The sequence below is a fragment of the Calliopsis andreniformis genome, chromosome 10 (assembly GCF_051401765.1).
Source record: "Calliopsis andreniformis isolate RMS-2024a chromosome 10, iyCalAndr_principal, whole genome shotgun sequence".
Lineage (NCBI taxonomy): Eukaryota > Metazoa > Arthropoda > Insecta > Hymenoptera > Andrenidae > Calliopsis > Calliopsis andreniformis.
In genome coordinates, this window is record NC_135071.1 from 4,023,217 (window position 1) to 4,051,110 (window position 27,894).

A 27,894-nucleotide genomic window follows, 5' to 3' on the forward strand; every position below is an offset into this window, starting at 1 on the left:
CCCTCAGTCCTCGTCCTCAATCCACAACCCTCAATCCTCAAACCTCAATCCTCAACCGTCGGTCCTCGTCCTCAATCCTCAACACTCAATCCTCAATCCTCAATCTTCAATCATCAATACTCAATCTTCAATCCTCAATACTCAATCCTCAATCGTCAATCCTCAATCCCCAATCCTCAATCTTCAATGCTCAATCCTCAATCCGCAATCCTCAATCCTCAATACTCAATCTTCAATCCTCAATCGTCAATCTTCAGTCCTCAATACTCAATCTTCAATTCTCAATCTTCAATCCTCAATCCTCAATCCTCAATCCTCAGTACTCAATAATCAATCCTCAATCTTCAATCCTCAATACTCAATCTTCAGTCCTCAATCCTCAATCCTCAATCCTCAATCCTCAATCTTCAACCCTCAATCCTCAATACTCAATCTTCAATCCTCAATACTCAATCTGCAATCTTCAATCCTCAAACCTCAATCCTCAATCCTCATTCTCCAACCATCAATACCCAATCCTCAATCTTCAATCCTCAATCCTCAATCCTCAATACTCAATCCTCAATCCTTAATCCTCAGACCTCAAGCATCAATATTCAACCCTCAGTCCTCGTCCTCAATCCACAACCCTCAATCCTCAGTTCTCAATATTCAATCATCAATATTCAATCTTCAATCCTCAATCCTCAATCATCAACCCTCAATCTTCAATACTCATTCCGCAATCCTCAACCCCAATCCTCAATCTTCAATCATCAATCCTCAATCTTCAACACTCAATCCTCAATTCTCAATACTCAATCCTCAATCTTCAATCCTCAGGCAACAATACTCAATCTTCAATATTCAATCCTCAATCCTCAATCCTCAATCCACAATCCTCAACCTTCAATGCTCAATACTCAATCTTGAATCCTCAATCCTCAATCCTCAATCCTCAACCCTCAATCCTCATCCCTCAATATTCAATCCTCAATCCTCAATCTTCAATCATCAATCCTCAATCCTCAATCCTTAGTCGTCAATCCTCAGTCATCAATCCTCAATCTTCAATACTCAATCGTCAATCCTTAGACCTCAATCCTCAAACCTCGTTCCTCAAACCTCAATCCTCAACCCTCAGTCTTCATCCTCAATTCTCAATCCTCAATCCTTAATCCTCAATCCTCAATACTCATTCTTCAATCCTCAATACCCAATCCTCAATCTTCAACCCTCAGTCCTCAATCATCAATTCTCAATCCTCAATCCTCAATCCTCAGGCCTCAAACATCAATATTCAACCCTCAGTCCTCGTCCTCAATCCACAACCCTCAATCCTCAAACCTCAATCCTCAACCGTCGGTCCTCGTCCTCAATCCTCAACACTCAATCCTCAATCCTCAATCTTCAATCATCAATACTCAATCTTCAATCCTCAATACTCAATCCTCAATCGTCAATCCTCAATCCCCAATCCTCAATCTTCAATGCTCAATCCACAATCCGCAATCCTCAATCCTCAATACTCAACCTTCAATCCTCAATCGTCAATCTTCAGTCCTCAATACTCAATCTCCAATTCTCAATCTTCAATCCTCAATCCTCAATCCTCAATCCTCAGTACTCAATAATCAATCCTCAATCTTCAATCCTCAATACTCAATCTTCAATCCTCAATCCTCAATCCTCAATCCTCAATCCTCAATCTTCAACCCTCAATCCTCAATACTCAATCTTCAATCCTCAATACTCAATCTGCAATCTGCAATCCTCAAACCTCAATCCTCAATGCTCATTCTTCAACCATCAAGACCCAATCCTCAATCTTCAATCCACAATCCTCAACCTTCAATGCTCAATACTCAATCTTGAATCCTCAATCCTCAATCCTCAATTCTCAACCCTCAATCCTCATCCCTCAATATTCAATCCTCAATCCTCAATCTTCAATCATCAATCCTCAATCCTCAATCCTTAGTCGTCAATCCTCAGTCATCAATCCTCAATCTTCAATACTCAATCGTCAATCCTTAGACCTCAATCCTCAAACCTCGTTCCTCAAACCTCAATCCTCAACCCTCAGTCTTCATCCTCAATTCTCAATCCTCAATCCTTAATCCTCAATCCTCAATACTCATTCTTCAATCCTCAATACCCAATCCTCAATCTTCAACCCTCAGTCCTCAATCATCAATTCTCAATCCTCAATCCTCAATCCTCAGGCCTCAAACATCAATATTCAACCCTCAGTCCTCGTCCTCAATCCACAACCCTCAATCCTCAAACCTCAATCCTCAACCGTCGGTCCTCGTCCTCAATCCTCAACACTCAATCCCCAATCCTCAATCTTCAATGCTCAATCCACAATCCGCAATCCTCAATCCTCAATACTCAATCTTCAATCCTCAATCGTCAATCTTCAGTCCTCAATACTCAATCTTCAATTCTCAATCTTCAATCCTCAATCCTCAATCCTCAATCCTCAGTACTCAATAATCAATCCTCAATCTTCAATCCTCAATACTCAATCTTCAATCCTCAATCCTCAATCCTCAATCCTCAATCCTCAATCTTCAACCCTCAATCCTCAATACTCAATCTTCAATCCTCAATACTCAATCTGCAATCTTCAATCCTCAAACCTCAATCCTCAATGCTCATTCTTCAACCATCAATACCCAATCCTCAATCTTCAATCCTCAATCCTCAATCATCAATCCTCAATCCTCAATCCTTAGTCGTCAATCCTCAGTCATCAATCCTCAATCTTCAATACTCAATCGTCAATCCTTAGACCTCAATCCTCAAACCTCGTTCCTCAAACCTCAATCCTCAATACTCAACCAACAATCCTAAATTCCCAATGCTCAATAGAATATCCTGAATTCTCAGGATTCTATACTCAAACCTCAATCCTCAACCCTCAGCCCTCATTCTCAATCCTCAATCCTCAATCCTCAATATTCAATCCCCTATACTCAGTCTTCAATCCTCAATCCTCAATCCTCAATCCTCAATCCTCAATCCTCAGTCATAAATCCTCAATCTTCAATACTCAATCGTCAATCCTCAGTCCTCAATCCTCAATCCTCAATCCTCGTTCCTCAAACCTCAATCCTCAACCCTCAGTCCTCATTCTCAATTATCAATTCTCAATCCTCAATCCTCAATCCTCATCTTCAATCCCCAAAAATCAATCTCCAATCCTAGTTCCTCAATCCCCAATCCTCAGTCCTGAATCCTCAATCTTCAATCCTCAATACTCAATCTGCAATCCTCAATCCTTAATCCTCAATCCTCAATACTCATTCTTCAATCCTCAATACCCAATCCTCAATCTTCAACCCTCAGTCCTCAATCATCAATTCTCAATCCTCAATTCTCAATCCTCAGGCCTCAAACATCAATATTCAACCCTCAGTCCTCGTCCTCAATCCACAACCCTCAATCCTCAAACCTCAATCCTCAACCGTCGGTCCTCGTCCTCAATCCTCAACACTCAATCCTCAATCCTCAATCTTCAATCATCAATACTCAATCTTCAATCCTCAATACTCAATCCTCAATCGTCAATCCTCAATCCCCAATCCTCAATCTTCAATGCTCAATCCTCAATCCTCAATCCTCAATCCTCAATCCTCAATCTTCAATCCTCAATCGTCAATCTTCAGTCCTCAATTCTCAATCTTCCATTCTCAATCTTCAATCCTCAATCCTCAATCCTCAATCCTCAGTACTCAGTCCTCAATCCTCAATCTTCAATCCTCAATACTCAATCTTCAATCCTCAATCCACAATCCTCAATCCTCAATCCTCAATCTTCAATCCTCAATTCTCAATCCTCAACCTTCAATCCTCAATACTCAATCTGCAATCCTCAATCATCAAACCTCAATCCTCAATCCTCATTCTTCAATCCTCAATCCTCAATCCTCAATCCTTAATCTTCAATCCTCAATTCTCAATCCTCAATCTTCAATCCTCAATACTCAATCTGCAATCCTCAATCCTCAAACCTCAATCCTCAAACCTCATTCTTCAATCCTCAATACCCAATCCTCAAACCTCAATCGTCATTCTTCAATCCTCAATACCCAATCCTCAATCTTCAACCCTCAGTCCTCAATCATCAATTCTCAATCCCCAATCCTCAATCCTCAGGCCTCAAACATCAATATTCAACCTTCAGTCCTCGTCCTCAATCCACAACCCTCAATCCTCAAACCTCAATCCTCAACCGTCAGTCCTCGTCCTCAATCCTCAACCCTCAATCCTCAAACCTCAATCTTCAATCATCAATCCTCAATCTTCAATCCTTAATCGTCAATCCTCAGTCCTCAATCCTCAATCCTCAATCCTCGATCCTCAAACCTCAATCCTCAACGCTCAGTCCTCATCCTCAATTCTCAATTCTCAATACTCAATCCTCAATCCTCAATCTTCAATCCCCAAAAATCAATCTCCAATCCTAGATCCTCAATCCCCAATCCTCAGTCCTTAATCCTCAATCTTCAATCCTCAATCCTCAATCCTCATTCTTCAATCCTCAATACCCAATCCTCAATCTTCAATCCCCAATCCTCAATCCTCAATCCTCAATCCTCAATCCTCAGTCCTCAAACATCAATCCTGAATCCTCAATCCTGATTCCTCAATCCTCAATCCTCAATCCTCAATCTTCAATCCTCAATACTCAATCTGCAATCCTCAATCCTCAATCCTCAATCCTCAATCCTCATTCTTCTATCATCAATACCCAATCCTCAATCTCCAATCCTCAATCCTCAATCCTCAATCCTCAATCCTCAATCCTCAATCCTCAATCCTCATCCCTCAATATTCAATCCTCAATACTCAATCTTCAATCATCAATCCTCAATCCTCAATCCTTAGTCGTCAATGCTCAGTCATCAATCCTCAATCTTCAATACTCAATCGTCAATCCTTAGACCTCAATCCTCAAACCTCGTTCCTCAAACCTCAATCCTCAACCCTCAGTTTTCATCCTCAATTCTCAATTCTCAATCCTCAATCCTCAATCCTCAATCCTCAATATTCAATCATCATTAATCAATCTCCAATCCTACATCCTCAATCCCCGATCCTCAATCCTAAATCCTCAATCTTCAATCATCAATCGCCAGTCCTCAATCTTCAATCCTCAATGCTCAATCCTCGATCCTCAATCCTCAGTCCTCAATCCTCAATTCTCAATCCTCAAACCTCAATCCTCAACCTTCAGTCCTCGTCCTCAATCCTCAACACTCAAACCTCAATCCTCAATCTTCAATCATCAATAATCAATCTTCAATCCTCAATCATCAATCCTCAATCCTCAATCCTCAATCCTCAATATTCAACACTCAACCCTCAACCATCAATCCTCAATTCTCAATTCTCAATAGAACATCCTGAATTCTGATGGTTCAATACTCAATCCAGAATATTCAATAATCAAATCTCAAACCTCAAGCATCAATTCTCAACACCCAATCCTCAACACTCAGTCCTCTCTCTTCAATCCTACATCCTCAACAATCAATCCTCAAGCGTCAATCCTCAATACTCAATCCTTAATACTCAATCCTCAATCATCAATCTTCAATCCTCAATACTCAATCTTCAATCCTCAATACTCAATCCTCAATCCTCAATACTCAACCAACAATCCTAAATTCCCAATGCTCAATAGAATATCCTGAATTCTCAGGATTCTATACTCAAACCTCAATCCTCAACCCTCAGCCCTCATTCTCAATCCTCAATCCTCAATCCTCAATATTCAATCCCCTATACTCAGTCTTCAATCCTCAATCCTCAATCCTCAATCCTCAATCCTCAATCCTCAGTCATAAATCCTCAATCTTCAATACTCAATCGTCAATCCTCAGTCCTCAATCCTCAATCCTCAATCCTCGTTCCTCAAACCTCAATCCTCAACCCTCAGTCCTCATTCTCAATTATCAATTCTCAATCCTCAATCCTCAATCCTCAATCTTCAATCCCCAAAAATCAATCTCCAATCCTAGTTCCTCAATCCCCAATCCTCAGTCCTGAATCCTCAATCTTCAATCCTCAATACTCAATCTGCAATCCTCAATCCTCAATCCTCAATCCTCAATCCTCAATCTTCAACCCTCAATCCTCAATACTCAATCTTCAATCCTCAATACTCAATCTGCAATCTTCAATCCTCAAACCTCAATCCTCAATCCTCATTCTTCAACCATCAATACCCAATCCTCAATCTTCAATCCTCAATCCTCAATCCTCAATTCTCAATCCTCAGTCCTTAATCCTCAGACCTCAAACATCAATATTCAACCCTCAGTCCTCGTCCTCAATCCACAACCCTCAATCCTCAGTCCTCAATATTCAATCATCAATATTCAATCTTCAATCCTCAATCCTCAATCCTCAATCCTCAATCCTCAATCCTCAATCCTCAATCTTCAAACCTCAATCCTCAATCCTCAATACTCAATCCTCAACCTTCAATCCTCAATACTCAATCTTCAATCCTGAATCCTCAATTCTCAATCCTCAATACTCAATCTTCAATCCTCAATACTCAATCTTCAATCCTCAATCCTCAATCCTCAAACCTCAATCGTCATTCTTCAATCCTCAATACCCAATCCTCAGTCTTCAACACTCAGTCCTCAATCATCAATTCTCAATCCTCAGTCCTCAATCCTCAGGCCTCAAACATCAATATTCAACCTTCAGTCCTCGTCATCAATCCACAAACCTCAATCCTCAAACCTCAATCCTCAACAGTCAGTCCTCGTCCTCAATCCTCAACCCTCAATCCTCATCCTCAATCTTCAATCATCAATACTCAATCATCAATCCTCAATACTCAATCCTCAATCGTCAATCCTCAATCTTCAATCCTCAATACTCAATCTTCAATCCTCAATCCTCAATCCTCAATCCTCAATCCTCAATCTTCAATCCTCAATCCTCATTCTTCAATCCTCAATTCCCAATCCTCAATCTTCAACACTCAATCTTCAATCCTCAATCCTCAATCCTCAATCCTCAATCCTCAATCTTCAATCCTCAATACTCAATCTTCAATCATCAATCCTCAATCTTCAACACTCAACCCTCAACCATCAATCCTCAATACTCAACCATCAATCCTCAATTCTCAATACTCAAACCTCAATCCTCAGTCCTCAGTCCTCAAACCTCAATCCTCAACCCTCAGCCTGCATCCACAATCCTCAATCCTCAATACTCAATCCTCAGCCCTCAGTCCTCAAACCTCAATGCTCAATCCTCAATACCCAATCCTCAATCCTCAATCCTCAATCATCAATCCTCAATCTTCAATACTCATTCCTGAATCCTCAACCCCAATCCTCAATCTTCAATCATCAATCCTCAATCTTCAACACTCAACCCTCAACCATCAATCCTCAATACTCAACCATCAATCCTCAATTTTCAATACTCAATAGAACATCCTGAATTCTGATGGTTCAATACTCAATCCAGAATATTCAATAATCAAATCTCAAACCTCAAGCATCAATTCTCAACACTCAATCCTCAACACTCTGTCCTCTATCTTCAATCCTACATCCTCAACCCGCAATCCTCAATCCTCAATCCTCAATCATCAATCTTCAATCCTCGATACTCAATCATCAATCCTCAATACTCAATCCTCAATCCTCAATCCTCATTCCTCAATCAGCAATCCTCAATCTTCAATACTCAATCCTCAACCCTCAATCCTCAATACTCAACCAACAATGCTAAATTCCCAATGCTCAATAGAATATCCTGAATCCTCAGGATTCTATACTCAAACCTCAATCCTCAATTCTCAGCCCTCATTCTCAATCCTCAATCCTCAATCCTCAATATTCAATACTCAATCTTCAATCCCCAATCCTCAATCCTCAATCCTCAATCCTCAACCCTCAATCTTCAATCCTCAATCCTCAATCGTCAATCTTCGATCCCCAATACTCAATCTTCAATCCTCAATACCCAATCCTCAATCTTCAATACTCAATCATCAATCCTCAATCCTCAAACCTCAATCCTCATTCTTCAATCCTCAATACCCAATCCTCAATCTTCAATCCTCAATCCTCAATCCTCAATTCTCAATCCTCAATCCTCAATCCTCAGGCCTCAAACATCAATATTCAACCCTCAGTCCTCGTCCTCAATCCACAACCCTCAATCCTGAGTCCTCAATATTCAATCATCAATACTCAATCTTCAATCCTCAATCATCAATCATCAATCCTCAATCCTCAATCCTCAATCTTCAAACCTCAATCCTCAATCCTCAATACTCAGTCCTCAACCTTCAATCCTCAATACTCAATCTTCAATCCTGAATCCTCAATTCTCAATCCTCAATACTCAATCTTCAATCCTCAATACTCAATCTTCAATCCTCAATCCTCAATCCTCAAACCTCAATCGTCATTCTTCAATCCTCAATACCCAATCCTCAATCTTCAACCCTCAGTCCTCAATCATCAATTCTCAATCCTCAATCCTCAATCCTCAGGCCTCAAACATCAATATTCAACCTTCAGTCCTCGTCCTCAATCCACAACCTTCAATCCTCATACCTCAATAGTCAACCGTCAGTCCTCGTCCTCAATCCTCAACCCTCAATCCTCAATCCTCAATCTTCAATCATCAATACTCAATCTTCAATCCTCAATACTCAATCCTCAATCGTCAATCTTCAGTCCTCAATACTCAATCTTCAATTCTCAATCTTCAATCCTCAATCCTCAATCCTCAACCCTCATCCTCAATCCTCAATCTTCAATCATCAATACTCAATCCTCAATCCTCAATCTTCAATCCACAATCCTCAATACTCAATCTTCAATCCTCAATACTCAATCTGCAATCCTCAATCCTCAAACCTCAATCCTCAATCCTCATTCTTCAACCCTCAATACCCAATCCTCAATCTTCAATCCTCAATCCTCAATCATCAATTCTCAATCCTCAATCCTTAATCCTCAGACATCAAACATCAATATTCAACCCTCAGTCCTCGTCCTCAATCCACAACCCTCAATCCTCAGTCCTCAATATTCAATCATCAATACTCAATCTTCAATCCTCAATCATCAATCATCAATCCTCAATCCTCAATCCTCAATCTTCAAACCTCAATCCTCAATCCTCAATACTCAGTCCTCAACCTTCAATCCTCAATACTCAATCTTCAATCCTGAATCCTCAATTCTCAATCCTCAATACTCAATCTTCAACCCTCAATACTCAATCTTCAATCCTCAATCCTCAATCCTCAAACCTCAATCGTCATTCTTCAATCCTCAATACCCAATCCTCAATCTTCAACCCTCAGTCCTCAATCATCAATTCTCAATCCTCAATCCTCAATCCTCAGGCCTCAGACATCAATATTCAACCTTCAGTCCTCGTCCTCAATCCACAACCTTCAATCCTCAAACCTCAATCCTCAACCGTCAGCCCTCGTCCTCAATCCTCAACCCTCAATCCTCAATCCTCAATCTTCAATCATCAATGCTCAATCTTCAATCCTCAATACTCAATCCTCAATCGTCAATCTTCAGTCCTCAATACTCAATCTTCAATTCTCAATCTTCAATCCTCAATCCTCAACCCTCATCCTCAATCCTCAATCTTCAATCATCAATACTCAATCTTCAATCCTCAATACTCAATCCTCAATCGTCAATCTTCAGTCCTCAATACTCAATCTTCAATTCTCAATCTTCAATCCTCAATCCTCAATCCTCAATTCTCAGTATTCAATCCTCAATCCTCAATCTTCAATCCTCAATACTCAATATTCAATCCTCAATCCTCAATCCTCAATCCTCAATCCTCAATCATCAATCCTCAATTCTCAATCCTCAATCTTCAATCCTCAATACACAATCTGCAATCCTCAATCCTCAAACCTCAATCCTCAATCCTCATTCTTCAATCCTCAATCCTCAATCCTCAATCTTCAATCCTCAATACTCAATCTGCAATCCTCAATCCTCAATCCTCAATCCTCAGTCATCAATCCTCAATCTTCAATACTCAATCCTCAATCCTCAAATCTCAGTCCTCAATCCTCAATCCTCAACCCTCAAACCTCAATGCTCAACCGTCAGTCCTCGTCCTCAATCCTCAACCCTCAATCCTCAATCCTCAACCTTCAATCATCAATACTCAATCTTAAATCCTCAATACACAATCCTCAATCGTCAATCCTCAATCCCCAATCATCAATCTTCAATGCTCAATCCTCAATCCGCAATCCTCAATCCTCAATACTCAATCCTCAATCCTCAACCCTCAATCTTCAATCCCCAAAAATCAATCTCCAATCCTAGATCCTCAATCCCCAATCCTCAGTCCTGAATCCTCAATCTTCAATCCTCAATACTCAATCTGCAATCCTCAATCCTTAATCCTCAATCCTCAATACTCATTCTTCAATCCTCAATACCCAATCCTCAATCTTCAACCCTCAGTCCTCAATCATCAATTCTCAATCCTCAATCCTCAATCCTCAGGCCTCAAACATCAATATTCAACCCTCAGTCCTCGTCCTCAATCCACAACCCTCAATCCTCAAACCTCAATCCTCAACCGTCGGTCCTCGTCCTCAATCCTCAACACTCAATCCTCAATCCTCAATCTTCAATCATCAATACTCAATCTTCAATCCTCAATACTCAATCCTCAATCGTCAATCCTCAATCCCCAATCCTCAATCTTCAATGCTCAATCCACAATCCGCAATCCTCAATCCTCAATACTCAATCTTCAATCCTCAATCGTCAATCTTCAGTCCTCAATACTCAATCTTCAATTCTCAATCTTCAATCCTCAATCCTCAATCCTCAATATTCAATCATCAATAATCAATCTCCAATCCTACATCCTCAATCCCCGATCCTCAATCCTTAATCCTCAATCTTCAATCATCAATCGCCAGTCCTCAATCTTCAATCCTCAATGCTCAATCCTCAATCCTCAATCCTCAGTCCTCAATCCTCAATTCTCAATCCTCAAACCTCAATCCTCAACCTTCAGTCCTCGTCCTCAATCCTCAACACTCAAACCTCAATCCTCAATCTTCAATCATCAATAATCAATCTTCAATCCTCAATCATCAATCCTCAAACCTCAATCCTCAATCCTCAATATTCAACACTCAACCCTCAACCATCAATCCTCAATACTCATCCATCAATCCTCAATTCTCAATTCTCAATAGAACATCCTGAATTCTGATGGTTCAATACTCAATCCAGAATATTCAATAATCAAATCTCAAACCTCAAGCATCAATTCTCAACACCCAATCCTCAACACTCAGTCCTCTCTCTTCAATCCTACATCCTCAACAATCAATCCTCAAGCGTCAATCCTCAATACTCAATCCTTAATACTCAATCCTCAATCATCAATCTTCAATCCTCAATACTCAATCTTCAATCCTCAATACTCAATCCTCAATCCTCAATACTCAACCAACAATCCTAAATTCCCAATGCTCAATAGAATATCCTGAATTCTCAGAATTCTATACTCAAACCTCAATCCTCAACCCTCAGCCCTCATTCTCAATCCTCAATCCTCAATCCTCAATATTCAATCCCCAATACTCAGTCTTCAATCCTCAATCCTCAATCCTCAATCCTCAATCCTCAATCCTCAACCCTCAGTCCTCATTCTCAATTATCAATTCTCAATCCTCAATCCTCAATCCTCAATCTTCAATCCCCAAAAGTCAATCTCCAATCCTAGATCCTCAATCCCCAATCCTCAGTCCTTAATCCTCAATCTTCAATCCTCAATCGCCAGTCCTCTATCTTCAGTCCTCTACGCTCAATCGTCAATCCTCAAGCCTCAGTCCTCAATCCTCAATCCTCAATCCTCAAACCTCAATCCTCAACCGTCTGTCCTCGTCCTCAATCCTCAACCCTCAATTCTCAATCCTCAATCCTCAATCCTCAATACTCAACCATCAATCCTCAATTCTCAATACTCAATCCTCAATCTTCAATCCTCAGGCATCAATACTCAATCTTCAATATTCAATCCTCAATCCTCAATCCTCAATCCACAATCCTCAACCTTCAATGCTCAATACTCAATCTTGAATCCTCAATCCTCAATCCTCAATCCTCAATCCTCAATCCTCATCCCTCAATATTCAATCCTCAATACTCAATCTTCAATCATCAATCCTCAATCCTCAATCCTTAGTCGTCAATGCTCAGTCATCAATCCTCAATCTTCAATACTCAATCGTCAATCCTTAGACCTCAATCCTCAAACCTCGTTCCTCAAACCTCAATCCTCAACCCTCAGTCTTCATCCTCAATTCTCAATTCTCAATCCTCAATCCTCAATCCTCAATCCTCAATATTCAATCATCAATAATCAATCTCCAATCCTACATCCTCAATCCCCGATCCTCAATCCTTAATCCTCAATCTTCAATCATCAATCGCCAGTCCTCAATCTTCAATCCTCAATGCTCAATCCTCGATCCTCAATCCTCAGTCCTCAATCCTCAATTCTCAATCCTCAAACCTCAATCCTCAACCTTCAGTCCTCGTCCTCAATCCTCAACACTCAAACCTCAATCCTCACTCTTCAATCATCAATAATCAATCTTCAATCCTCAATCATCAATCCTCAATCCTCAATCCTCAATCCTCAATATTCAACACTCAACCCTCAACCATCAATCCTCAATACTCAACCATCAATCCTCAATTCTCAATTCTCAATAGAACATCCTGAATTCTGATGGTTCAATACTCAATCCAGAATATTCAATAATCAAATCTCAAACCTCAAGCATCAATTCTCAACACCCAATCCTCAACACTCAGTCCTCTCTCTTCAATCCTACATCCTCAGCAATCAATCCTCAAGCGTCAATCCTCAATACTCAATCCTTAATACTCAATCCTCAATCATCAATCTTCAATCCTCAATACTCAATCTTCAATCCTCAATACTCAATCCTCAATCCTCAATACTCAACCAACAATCCTAAATTCCCAATGCTCAATAGAATATCCTGAATTCTCAGGATTCTATACTCAAACCTCAATCCTCAACCCTCAGCCCTCATTCTCAATCCTCAATCCTCAATCCTCAATATTCAATCCCCTATACTCAGTCTTCAATCCTCAATCCTCAATCCTCAATCCTCAATACTCAATCCTCAGTCATAAATCCTCAATCTTCAATACTCAACCGTCAATCCTCAGTCCTCAATCCTCAATCCTCAATCCTCGTTCCTCAAACCTCAATCCTCAACCCTCAGTCCTCATTCTCAATTATCAATCCTCAATCCTCAATCCTCAATCCTCAATCTTCCATCCCCAAAAATCAATCTCCAATCCTAGATCCTCAATCCCCAATCCTCAGTCCTGAATCCTCAATCTTCAATCCTCAATACTCAATCTGCAATCCTCAATACTTAATCCTCAATCCTCAATACTCATTCTTCAATCCTCAATACCCAATCTTCAATCTTCAACCCTCAGTCCTCAATCATCAATTCTCAATCCTCAATCCTCAATCCTCAGGCCTCAAACATCAATATTCAACCCTCAGTCCTCGTCCTCAATCCACAACCCTCAATCCTCAAACCTCAATCCTCAACCGTCGGTCCTCGTCCTCAATCCTCAACACTCAATCCTCAATCCTCAATCTTCAATCATCAATACTCAATCTTCAATCCTCAATACTGAATCCTCAATCGTCAATCCTCAATCCCCAATCCTGAATCTTCAATGCTCAATCCACAATCCGCAATCCTCAATCCTCAATACTCAGTCTTCAATCCTCAATCGTCAATCTTCAGTCCTCAATACTCAATCTTCAATTCTCAATCTTCAATCCTCAATCCTCAATCCTCAATCCTCAGTACTCAATAATCAATCCTCAATCTTCAATCCTCAATACTCAATCTTCAATCCTCAACCCTCAATCCTCAATCCTCAATCCTCAATCTTCAACCCTCAATCCTCAATACTCAATCTTCAATCCTCAATACTCAATCTGCAATCTTCAATCCTCAAACCTCAATCCTCAATGCTCATTCTTCAACCATCAATACCCAATCCTCAATCTTCAATCCTCAATCCTCAATCCTCAATTCTCAATCCTGAATCCTTAATCCTCAGACCTCAAACATCAATACTCAACCCTCAGTCCTCGTCCTCAATCCACAACCCTCAATCCTCAGTCCTCAATATTCAATCATCAATATTCAATCTTCAATCCTCAATCCTCAATCATCAACCCTCAATCTTCAATACTCATTCCGCAATCCTCAACCCCAATCCTCAATCTTCAATCATCAATCCTCAATCTTCAACACTCAATCCTCAATTCTCAATACTCAATCCTCAATCTTCAATCCTCAGGTATCAATACTCAATCTTCAATATTCAATCCTCAATGCTCAATCCTCAATCCACAATCCTCAACCTTCAATGCTCAATACTCAATCTTGAATCCTCAATCCTCAATCCTCAATCCTCAACCCTCAATCCTCATCCCTCAATATTCAATACTCAATCCTCAATCTTCAATCATCAATCCTCAATCCTCAATCCTTAGTCGTCAATCCTCAGTCATCAATCCTCAATCTTCAATACTCAATCGTCAATCCTTAGACCTCAATCCTCAAACCTCGTTCCTCAAACCTCAATCCTCAACCCTCAGTCTTCATACTCAATTCTCAATTCTCAATCCTCAATCCTCAATCCTCAATCCTCAATATTCAATCATCAATAATCAATCTCCAATCCTACATCCTCAATCCCCGATCCTCAATCCTTAATCCTCAATCTTCAATCATCAATCGCCAGTCCTCAATCTTCAATCCTCAATGCTCAATCCTCAATCCTCAATCCTCAGTCCTCAATCCTCAAATCTCAATCCTCAAACCTCAATCCTCAACCTTCAGTCCTCGTCCTCAATCCTCAACACTCAAACCTCAATCCTCAATCTTCAATCATCAATAATCAATCTTCAATCCTCAATCATCAATCCTCAAACCTCAATCCTCAATCCTCAATATTCAACACTCAACCCTCAACCATCAATCCTCAATACTCATCCATCAATCCTCAATTCTCAATTCTCAGTAGAACATCCTGAATTCTGATGGTTCAATACACAATCCAGAATATTCAATAATCAAATCTCAAACCTCAAGCATCAATTCTCAACACCCAATCCTCAACACTCAGTCCTCTGTCTTCAATCCTACATCCTCAACAATCAATCCTCAAGCGTCAATCCTCAATACTCAATCCTTAATACTCAATCCTCAATCATCAATCATCAATCCTCAATACTCAATCTTCAATCCTCAATACTCAATCCTCAATCCTCAATACTCAACCAACAATCCTAAATTCCCAATGCTCAATAGAATATCCTGAATTCTCAGGATTCTATACTCAAACCTCAATCCTCAACCCTCAGCCCTCATTCTCAATCCTCAATCCTCAATCCTCAATATTCAATCCCCAATACTCAGTCTTCAATCCTCAATCCTCAATCCTCAATCCTCAATCCTCAATCCTCAACCCTCAGTCCTCATTCTCAATTATCAATTCTCAATCCTCAATCCTCAATCCTCAATCTTCAATCCCCAAAAATCAATCTCCAATCCTAGATCCTCAATCCCCAATCCTCAGTCCTTAATCCTCAATCTTCAATCCTCAATCGCCAGTCCTCTATCTTCAATCCTCTACGCTCAATCGTCAATCCTCAAGCCTCAGTCCTCAATCCTCAATCCTCAATCCTCAAACCTCAATCCTCAACCGTCTGTCCTCGTCCTCAATCCTCAACCCTCAATTCTCAATCCTCAATCCTCAATCCTCAATACTCAACCATCAATCCTCAATTCTCAATACTCAATCCTCAATCTTCAATCCTCAGGCATCAATACTCAATCTTCAATATTCAATCCTCAATCCTCAATCCTCAATCCACAATCCTCAACCTTCAATGCTCAATACTCAATCTTGAATCCTCAATCCTCAATCCTCAATCCTCAATCCTCAATCCTCATCCCTCAATATTCAATCCTCAATACTCAATCTTCAATCATCAATCCTCAACCTCAATACTCAACCAACAATCCTAAATTCCCAATGCTCAATAGAATATCCTGAATTCTCAGGATTCTATACTCAAACCTCAATCCTCAACACTCAGCCCTCATTCTCAATCCTCAATCCTCAATCCTCAATATTCAATCCCCTATACTCAGTCTTCAATCCTCAATCCTCAATCCTCAATCCTCAATACTCAATCCTCAGTCATAAATCCTCAATCTTCAATACTCAACCGTCAATCCTCAGTCCTCAATCCTCAATCCTCAATCCTCGTTCCTCAAACCTCAATCCTCAACCCTCAGTCCTCATTCTCAATTATCAATTCTCAATCCTCAATCCTCAATCCTCAATCTTCAATCCCCAAAAATCAATCTCCAATCCTAGATCCTCAATCCCCAATCCTCAGTCCTGAATCCTCAATCTTCAATCCTCAATACTCAATCTGCAATCCTCAATCCTTAATCCTCAATCCTCAATACTCATTCTTCAATCCTCAATACCCAATCCTCAATCTTCAACCCTCAGTCCTCAATCATCAATTCTCAATCCTCAATCCTCAATCCTCAGGCCTCAAACATCAATATTCAACCCTCAGTCCTCGTCCTCCATCCACAACCCTCAATCCTCAAACCTCAATCCTCAACCGTCGGTCCTCGTCCTCAATCCTCAACACTCAATCCTCAATCCTCAATCTTCAATCATCAATACTCAATCTTCAATCCTCAATACTCAATCCTCAATCGTCAATCCTCAATCCCCAATCCTGAATCTTCAATGCTCAATCCACAATCCGCAATCCTCAATCCTCAATACTCAATCTTCAATCCTCAATCGTCAATCTTCAGTCCTCAATACTCAATCTTCAATTCTCAATCTTCAATCCTCAATCCTCAATCCTCAATCCTCAGTACTCAATAATCAATCCTCAATCTTCAATCCTCAATACTCAATCTTCAATCCTCAATCCTCAATCCTCAATCCTCAATCCTCAATCTTCAACCCTCAATCCTCAATACTCAATCTTCAATCCTCAATACTCAATCTGCAATCTTCAATCCTCAAACCTCAATCCTCAATGCTCATTCTTCAACCATCAATACCCAATCCTCAATCTTCAATCCTCAATCCTCAATCCTAAATTCTCAATCCTCAATCCTTAATCCTCAGACCTCAAACATCAATATTCAACCCTCAGTCCTCGTCCTCAATCCACAACCCTCAATCCTCAGTCCTCAATATTCAATCATCAATATTCAATCTTCAATCCTCAATCCTCAATCATCAACCCTCAATCTTCAATACTCATTCCGCAATCCTCAACCCCAATCCTCAATCTTCAATCATCAATCCTCAATCTTCAACACTCAATCCTCAATTCTCAATACTCAATCCTCAATCTTCAATCCTCAGGCATCAATACTCAATCTTCAATATTCAATCCTCAATCCTCAATCCTCAATCCACAATCCTCAACCTTCAATGCTCAATACTCAATCTTGAATCCTCAATCCTCAATCCTCAATCCTCAACCCTCAATCCTCATCCCTCAATATTCAATACTCAATCCTCAATCTTCAATCATCAATCCTCAATCCTCAATCCTTATTCGTCAATCCTCAGTCATCAATCCTCAATCTTCAATACTCAATCGTCAATCCTTAGACCTCAATCCTCAAACCTCGTTCCTCAAACCTCAATCCTCAACCCTCAGTCTTCATCCTCAATTCTCAATTCTCAATCCTCAATCCTCAATCCTCAATCCTCAATATTCAATCATCAATAATCAATCTCCAATCCTACATCCTCAATCCCCGATCCTCAATCCTTAATCCTCAATCTTCAATCATCAATCGCCAGTCCTCAGTCTTCAATCCTCAATGCTCAATCCTCAATCCTCAATCATCAGTCCTCAATCCTCAATTCTCAATCCTCAAACCTCAATCCTCAACCTTCAGTCCTCGTCCTCAATCCTCAACACTCAAACCTCAATCCTCAATCTTCAATCATCAATAATCAATCTTCAATCCTCAATCATCAATCCTCAATCCTCAATCCTCAATCCTCAATATTCAACACTCAACCCTCAACCATCAATCCTCAATACACAACCATCAATCCTCAATTCTCAATTCTCATCCGAACATCCTGAATTCTGATGGTTCAATACTCAATCCAGAATATTCAATAATCAAATCTCAAACCTCAAGCATCAATTCTCAACACCCAATCCTCAACACTCAGTCCTCTCTCTTCAATCCTACATCCTCAACAATTAATCCTCAAGCGTCAATCCTCAATACTCAATCCTTAATACTCAATCCTCAATCATCAATCTTCAATCCTCAATACTCAATCTTCAATCCTCAATACTCAATCCTCAATCCTCAATACTCAACCAACAATCCTAAATTCCCAATGCTCAATAGAATATCCTGAATTCTCAGGATTCTATACTCAAACCTCAATCCTCAACCCTCAGCCCTCATTCTCAATCCTCAATCCTCAATCCTCAATATTCAATCCCCAATACTCAGTCTTCAATCCTCAATGCTCAATCCTCAATCCTCAATCCTCAATCCTCAGTCATAAATCCTCAATCTTCAATACTCAATCGTCAATCCTCAGTCCTCAATCCTCAATCCTCAATCCTCGTCCCTCAAACCTCAATCCTCAACCCTCAGTCCTCATTCTCAATTATCAATTCTCAATCCTCAATCCTCAATCCTCAATCTTCAATCCCCAAAAATCAATCTCCAATCCTAGATCCTCAATCTCCAATCCTCAATCCTTAATCCTCAATCTTCAATCATCAATCGCCAGTCCTCAATCTTCAATCCTCAATGCTCAATCCTCAATCCTCAATCCTCAGTCCTCAATCCTCAATTCTCAATCCTCAAACCTCAATCCTCAACCTTCAGTCCTCGTCCTCAATCCTCAACACTCAAACCTCAATCCTCAATCTTCAATCATCAATAATCAATCTTCAATCCTCAATCATCAATCCTCAAACCTCAATCCTCAATCCTCAATATTCAACACTCAACCCTCAACCATCAATCCTCAATACTCATCCATCAATCCTCAATTCTCAATTCTCAGTAGAACATCCTGAATTCTGATGGTTCAATACTCAATCCAGAATATTCAATAATCAAATCTCAAACCTCAAGCATCAATTCTCAACACCCAATCCTCAACACTCAGTCCTCTCTCTTCAATCCTACATCCTCAACAATCAATCCTCAAGCGTCAATCCTCAATACTCAATCCTTAATACTCAATCCTCAATCATCAATCATCAATCCTCAATACTCAATCTTCAATCCTCAATACTCAATCCTCAATCCTCAATACTCAACCAACAATCCTAAATTCCCAATGCTCAATAGAATATCCTGAATTCTCAGGATTCTATACTCAAACCTCAATCCTCAACCCTCAGCCCTCATTCTCAATCCTCAATCCTCAATCCTCAATATTCAATCCCCAATACTCAGTCTTCAATCCTCAATCCTCAATCCTCAATCCTCAATCCTCAATCCTCAACCCTCAGTCCTCATTCTCAATTATCAATTCTCAATCCTCAATCCTCAATCCTCAATCTTCAATCCCCAAAAATCAATCTCCAATCCTAGATCCTCAATCCCCAATCCTCAGTCCTTAATCCTCAATCTTCAATCCTCAATCGCCAGTCCTCTATCTTCAATCCTCTACGCTCAATCGTCAATCCTCAAGCCTCAGTCCTCAATCCTCAATCCTCAATCCTCAAACCTCAATCCTCAACCGTCTGTCCTCGTCCTCAATCCTCAACCCTCAATTCTCAATCCTCAATCCTCAATCCTCAATACTCAACCATCAATCCTCAATTCTCAATACTCAATCCTCAATCTTCAATCCTCAGGCATCAATACTCAATCTTCAATATTCAATCCTCAATCCTCAATCCTCAATCCACAATCCTCAACCTTCAATGCTCAATACTCAATCTTGAATCCTCAATCCTCAATCCTCAATCCTCAATCCTCAATCCTCATCCCTCAATATTCAATCCTCAATACTCAATCTTCAATCATCAATCCTCAACCTCAATACTCAACCAACAATCCTAAATTCCCAATGCTGAATAGAATATCCTGAATTCTCAGGATTCTATACTCAAACCTCAATCCTCAACACTCAGCCCTCATTCTCAATCCTCAATCCTCAATCCTCAATATTCAATCCCCTATACTCAGTCTTCAATCCTCAATCCTCAATCCTCAATCCTCAATACTCAATCCTCAGTCATAAATCCTCAATCTTCAATACTCAACCGTCAATCCTCAGTCCTCAATCCTCAATCCTCAATCCTCGTTCCTCAAACCTCAATCCTCAACCCTCAGTCCTCATTCTCAATTATCAATTCTCAATCCTCAATCCTCAATCCTCAATCTTCAATCCCCAAAAATCAATCTCCAATCCTAGATCCTCAATCCCCAATCCTCAGTCCTGAATCCTCAATCTTCAATCCTCAATACTCAATCTGCAATCCTCAATCCTTAATCCTCAATCCTCAATACTCATTCTTCAATCCTCAATACCCAATCCTCAATCTTCAACCCTCAGTCCTCAGTCATCAATTCTCAATCCTCAATCCTCAATCCTCAGGCCTCAAACATCAATATTCAACCCTCAGTCCTCGTCCTCCATCCACAACCCTCAATCCTCAAACCTCAATCCTCAACCGTCGGTCCTCGTCCTCAATCCTCAACACTCAATCCTCAATCCTCAATCTTCAATCATCAATACTCAATCTTCAATCCTCAATACTCAATCCTCAATCGTCAATCCTCAATCCCCAATCCTGAATCTTCAATGCTCAATCCACAATCCGCAATCCTCAATCCTCAATACTCAATCTTCAATCCTCAATCGTCAATCTTCAGTCCTCAATACTCAATCTTCAATTCTCAATCTTCAATCCTCAATCCTCAATCCTCAATCCTCAGTACTCAATAATCAATCCTCAATCTTCAATCCTCAATACTCAATCTTCAATCCTCAATCCTCAATCCTCAATCCTCAATCCTCAATCTTCAACCCTCAATCCTCAATACTCAATCTTCAATCCTCAATACTCAATCTGCAATCTTCAATCCTCAAACCTCAATCCTCAATGCTCATTCTTCAACCATCAATACCCAATCCTCAATCTTCAATCCTCAATCCTCAATCCTAAATTCTCAATCCGCAATCCTTAATCCTCAGACCTCAAACATCAATATTCAACCCTCAGTCCTCGTCCTCAATCCACAACCCTCAATCCTCAGTCCTCAATATTCAATCATCAATATTCAATCTTCAATCCTCAATCCTCAATCATCAACCCTCAATCTTCAATACTCATTCCGCAATCCTCAACCCCAATCCTCAATCTTCAATCATCAATCCTCAATCTTCAACACTCAATCCTCAATTCTCAATACTCAATCCTCAATCTTCAATCCTCAGGCATCAATACTCAATCTTCAATATTCAATCCTCAATCCTCAATCCTCAATCCACAATCCTCAACCTTCAATGCTCAATACTCAATCTTGAATCCTCAATCCTCAATCCTCAATCCTCAACCCTCAATCCTCATCCCTCAATATTCAATACTCAATCCTCAATCTTCAATCATCAATCCTCAATCCTCAATCCTTATTCGTCAATCCTCAGTCATCAATCCTCAATCTTCAATACTCAATCGTCAATCCTTAGACCTCAATCCTCAAACCTCGTTCCTCAAACCTCAATCCTCAACCCTCAGTCTTCATCCTCAATTCTCAATTCTCAATCCTCAATCCTCAATCCTCAATCCTCAATATTCAATCATCAATAATCAATCTCCAATCCTACATCCTCAATCCCCGATCCTCAATCCTTAATCCTCAATCTTCAATCATCAATCGCCAGTCCTCAGTCTTCAATCCTCAATGCTCAATCCTCAATCCTCAATCATCAGTCCTCAATCCTCAATTCTCAATCCTCAAACCTCAATCCTCAACCTTCAGTCCTCGTCCTCAATCCTCAACACTCAAACCTCAATCCTCAATCTTCAATCATCAATAATCAATCTTCAATCCTCAATCATCAATCCTCAATCCTCAATCCTCAATCCTCAATATTCAACACTCAACCCTCAACCATCAATCCTCAATACACAACCATCAATCCTCAATTCTCAATTCTCAACCGAACATCCTGAATTCTGATGGTTCAATACTCAATCCAGAATATTCAATAATCAAATCTCAAACCTCAAGCATCAATTCTCAACACCCAATCCTCAACACTCAGTCCTCTCTCTTCAATCCTACATCCTCAACAATTAATCCTCAAGCGTCAATCCTCAATACTCAATCCTTAATACTCAATCCTCAATCATCAATCTTCAATCCTCAATACTCAATCTTCAATCCTCAATACTCAATCCTCAATCCTCAATACTCAACCAACAATCCTAAATTCCCAATGCTCAATAGAATATCCTGAATTCTCAGGATTCTATACTCAAACCTCAATCCTCAACCCTCAGCCCTCATTCTCAATCCTCAATCCTCAATCCTCAATATTCAATCCCCAATACTCAGTCTTCAATCCTCAATGCTCAATCCTCAATCCTCAATCCTCAATCCTCAGTCATAAATCCTCAATCTTCAATACTCAATCGTCAATCCTCAGTCCTCAATCCTCAATCCTCAATCCTCGTCCCTCAAACCTCAATCCTCAACCCTCAGTCCTCATTCTCAGTTATCAATTCTCAATCCTCAATCCTCAATCTTCAATCTTCAATCCCCAAAAATCAATCTCCAATCCTAGATCCTCAATCTCCAATCCTCAGTCCTTAATCCTCAATCTTCAATCCTCAATCGCCAGTCCCCTAACTTCAATCCTCTACGCTCAATCGTCAATCCTCAAGCCTCAGTCCTCAATCCTCAATCCTCAATCCTCAAACCTCAATCCTCAACCGTCTGTCCTCGTCCTCAATCCTCAACCCTCAATTCTCAATCCTCAATCCTCAATATTCAATCCCCTATACTCAGTCTTCAATCCTCAATCCTCAATCCTCAATCCTCAATCCTCAATCCTCAGTCATAAATCCTCAATCTTCAATACTCAATCGTCAATCCTCAGTCCTCAATCCTCAATCCTCAATCCTCGTTCCTCAAACCTCAATCCTCAACCCTCAGTCCTCATTCTCAATTATCAATTCTCAATCCTCAATCCTCAATCCTCATCTTCAATCCCCAAAAATCAATCTCCAATCCTAGTTCCTCAATCCCCAATCCTCAGTCCTAAATCCTCAATCTTCAATCCTCAATACTCAATCTGCAATCCTCAATCCTTAATCCTCAATCCTCAATACTCATTCTTCAATCCTCAATACCCAATCCTCAATCTTCAACCCTCAGTCCTCAATCATCAATTCTCAATCCTCAATCCTCAATCCTCAGGCCTCAAACATCAATATTCAACCCTCAGTCCTCGTCCTCAATCCACAACCCTCAATCCTCAAACCTCAATCCTCAACCGTCGGTCCTCGTCCTCAATCCTCAACACTCAATCCTCAATCCTCAATCTTCAATCATTAATACTCAATCTTCAATCCTCAATACTCAATCCTCAATCGTCAATCCTCAATCCCCAATCCTCAATCTTCAATGCTCAATCCTCAATCCGCAATCCTCAATCCTCAATACTCAATCTTCAATCCTCAATCGTCAATCTTCAGTCCTCAATACTCAATCTTCAATTCTCAATCTTCAATCCTCAATCCTCAATCCTCAATCCTCAGTACTCAATAATCAATCCTCAATCTTCAATCCTCAATACTCAATCTTCAGTCCTCAATCCTCAATCCTCAATCCTCAATCCTCAATCTTCAACCCTCAATCCTCAATACTCAATCTTCAATCCTCAATACTCAATCTGCAATCTTCAATCCTCAAACCTCAATCCTCAATCCTCATTCTTCAACCATCAATACCCAATCCTCAATCTTCAATCCTCAATCCTCAATCCTCAATACTCAATCCTCAATCCTTAATCCTCAGACCTCAAGCATCAATATTCAACCCTCAGTCCTCGTCCTCAATCCACAACGCTCAATCCTCAGTTCTCAATATTCAATCATCAATATTCAATCTTCAATCCTCAATCCTCAATCATCAACCCTCAATCTTCAATACTCATTCCGCAATCCTCAACCCCAATCCTCAATCTTCAATCATCAATCCTCAATCTTCAACACTCAATCCTCAATTCTCAATACTCAATCCTCAATCTTCAATCCTCAGGCAACAATACTCAATCTTCAATATTCAATCCTCAATCCTCAATCCTCAATCCACAATCCTCAACCTTCAATGCTCAATACTCAATCTTGAATCCTCAATCCTCAATCCTCAATCCTCAACCCTCAATCCTCATCCCTCAATATTCAATCCTCAATCCTCAATCTTCAATCATCAATCCTCAATCCTCAATCCTTAGTCGTCAATCCTCAGTCATCAATCCTCAATCTTCAATACTCAATCGTCAATCCTTAGACCTCAATCCTCAAACCTCGTTCCTCAAACCTCAATCCTCAACCCTCAGTCTTCATCCTCAATTCTCAATCCTCAATCCTTAATCCTCAATCCTCAATACTCATTCTTCAATCCTCAATACCCAATCCTCAATCTTCAACCCTCAGTCCTCAATCATCAATTCTCAATCCTCAATCCTCAATCCTCAGGCCTCAAACATCAATATTCAACCCTCAGTCCTCGTCCTCAATCCACAACCCTCAATCCTCAAACCTCAATCCTCAACCGTCGGTCCTCGTCCTCAATCCTCAACACTCAATCCCCAATCCTCAATCTTCAATGCTCAATCCACAATCCGCAATCCTCAATCCTCAATACTCAATCTTCAATCCTCAATCGTCAATCTTCAGTCCTCAATACTCAATCTTCAATTCTCAATCTTCAATCCTCAATCCTCAATCCTCAATCCTCAGTACTCAATAATCAATCCTCAATCTTCAATCCTCAATACTCAATCTTCAATCCTCAATCCTCAATCCTCAATCCTCAATCCTCAATCTTCAACCCTCAATCCTCAATACTCAATCTTCAATCCTCAATACTCAATCTGCAATCTTCAATCCTCAAACCTCAATCCTCAATGCTCATTCTTCAACCATCAATACCCAATCCTCAATCTTCAATCCTCAATCCTCAATCATCAATCCTCAATCCTCAATCCTTAGTCGTCAATCCTCAGTCATCAATCCTCAATCTTCAATACTCAATCGTCAATCCTTAGACCTCAATCCTCAAACCTCGTTCCTCAAACCTCAATCCTCAATACTCAACCAACAATCCTAAATTCCCAATGCTCAATAGAATATCCTGAATTCTCAGGATTCTATACTCAAACCTCAATCCTCAACCCTCAGCCCTCATTCTCAATCCTCAATCCTCAATCCTCAATATTCAATCCCCTATACTCAGTCTTCAATCCTCAATCCTCAATCCTCAATCCTCAATCCTCAATCCTCAGTCATAAATCCTCAATCTTCAATACTCAATCGTCAATCCTCAGTCCTCAATCCTCAATCCTCAATCCTCGTTCCTCAAACCTCAATCCTCAACCCTCAGTCCTCATTCTCAATTATCAATTCTCAATCCTCAATCCTCAATCCTCATCTTCAATCCCCAAAAATCAATCTCCAATCCTAGTTCCTCAATCCCCAATCCTCAGTCCTGAATCCTCAATCTTCAATCCTCAATACTCAATCTGCAATCCTCAATCCTTAATCCTCAATCCTCAATACTCATTCTTCAATCCTCAATACCCAATCCTCAATCTTCAACCCTCAGTCCTCAATCATCAATTCTCAATCCTCAATTCTCAATCCTCAGGCCTCAAACATCAATATTCAACCCTCAGTCCTCGTCCTCAATCCACAACCCTCAATCCTCAAACCTCAATCCTCAACCGTCGGTCCTCGTCCTCAATCCTCAACACTCAATCCTCAATCCTCAATCTTCAATCATCAATACTCAATCTTCAATCCTCAATACTCAATCCTCAATCGTCAATCCTCAATCCCCAATCCTCAATCTTCAATGCTCAATCCTCAATCCTCAATCCTCAATCCTCAATCCTCAATCTTCAATCCTCAATCGTCAATCTTCAGTCCTCAATTCTCAATCTTCCATTCTCAATCTTCAATCCTCAATCCTCAATCCTCAATCCTCAGTACTCAATCCTCAATCCTCAATCTTCAATCCTCAATACTCAATCTTCAATCCTCAATCCACAATCCTCAATCCTCAATCCTCAATCTTCAATCCTCAATTCTCAATCCTCAACCTTCAATCCTCAATACTCAATCTGCAATCCTCAATCATCAAACCTCAATCCTCAATCCTCATTCTTCAATCCTCAATCCTCAATCCTCAATCCTTAATCTTCAATCCTCAATTCTCAATCCTCAATCTTCAATCCTCAATACTCAATCTGCAATCCTCAATCCTCAAACCTCAATCCTCAAACCTCATTCTTCAATCCTCAATACCCAATCCTCAAACCTCAATCGTCATTCTTCAATCCTCAATACCCAATCCTCAATCTTCAACCCTCAGTCCTCAATCATCAATTCTCAATCCCCAATCCTCAATCCTCAGGCCTCAAACATCAATATTCAACCTTCAGTCCTCGTCCTCAATCCACAACCCTCAATCCTCAAACCTCAATCCTCAACCGTCAGTCCTCGTCCTCAATCCTCAACCCTCAATCCTCAAACCTCAATCTTCAATCATCAATCCTCAATCTTCAATCCTTAATCGTCAATCCTCAGTCCTCAATCCTCAATCCTCAATCCTCGATCCTCAAACCTCAATCCTCAACGCTCAGTCCTCATCCTCAATTCTCAATTCTCAATACTCAATCCTCAATCCTCAATCTTCAATCCCCAAAAATCAATCTCCAATCCTAGATCCTCAATCCCCAATCCTCAGTCCTTAATCCTCAATCTTCAATCCTCAATCCTCAATCCTCATTCTTCAATCCTCAATACCCAATCCTCAATCTTCAATCCCCAATCCTCAATCCTCAATCCTCAATCCTCAATCCTCAGTCCTCAAACATCAATCCTGAATCCTCAATCCTGATTCCTCAATCCTCAATCCTCAATCCTCAATCTTCAATCCTCAATACTCAATCTGCAATCCTCAATCCTCAATCCTCAATCCTCAATCCTCATTCTTCTATCATCAATACCCAATCCTCAATCTCCAATCCTCAATCCTCAATCCTCAATCCTCAATTCTCAATCCTCAACCCTCAATACGCAGACCTCAAACATCAATATTCAACCCTCAGTCCCCGTCCTCAGTCCACAACCCTCAATCCTCAATCCTGAACCTTCAATCATCAACATTCAATCTTCAATCCTCAATCCTCAATACTCAATCCTCAATCCTCAATCCTCAATCTTCAATCCTCAATCCTCAATCCTCAATCCTCAATCCTCAATCCTCAATCTTCAATCCTCAATACTCAATCTTCAATCCCCAATCCTCAATTCTCAATCCTCAATCCTCAATGTTCAATCCTCAATCCTCAATGTTCAATCCTCAATACCCAATCCTCAATCTTCAATCCTCAATCCTCAATCCTCAATCCTCAATCCACAATCCTCAATCCTCAATCCTCAGTCCTCAAACCTCAATCCTGAATCCTCAATCCTGAATCC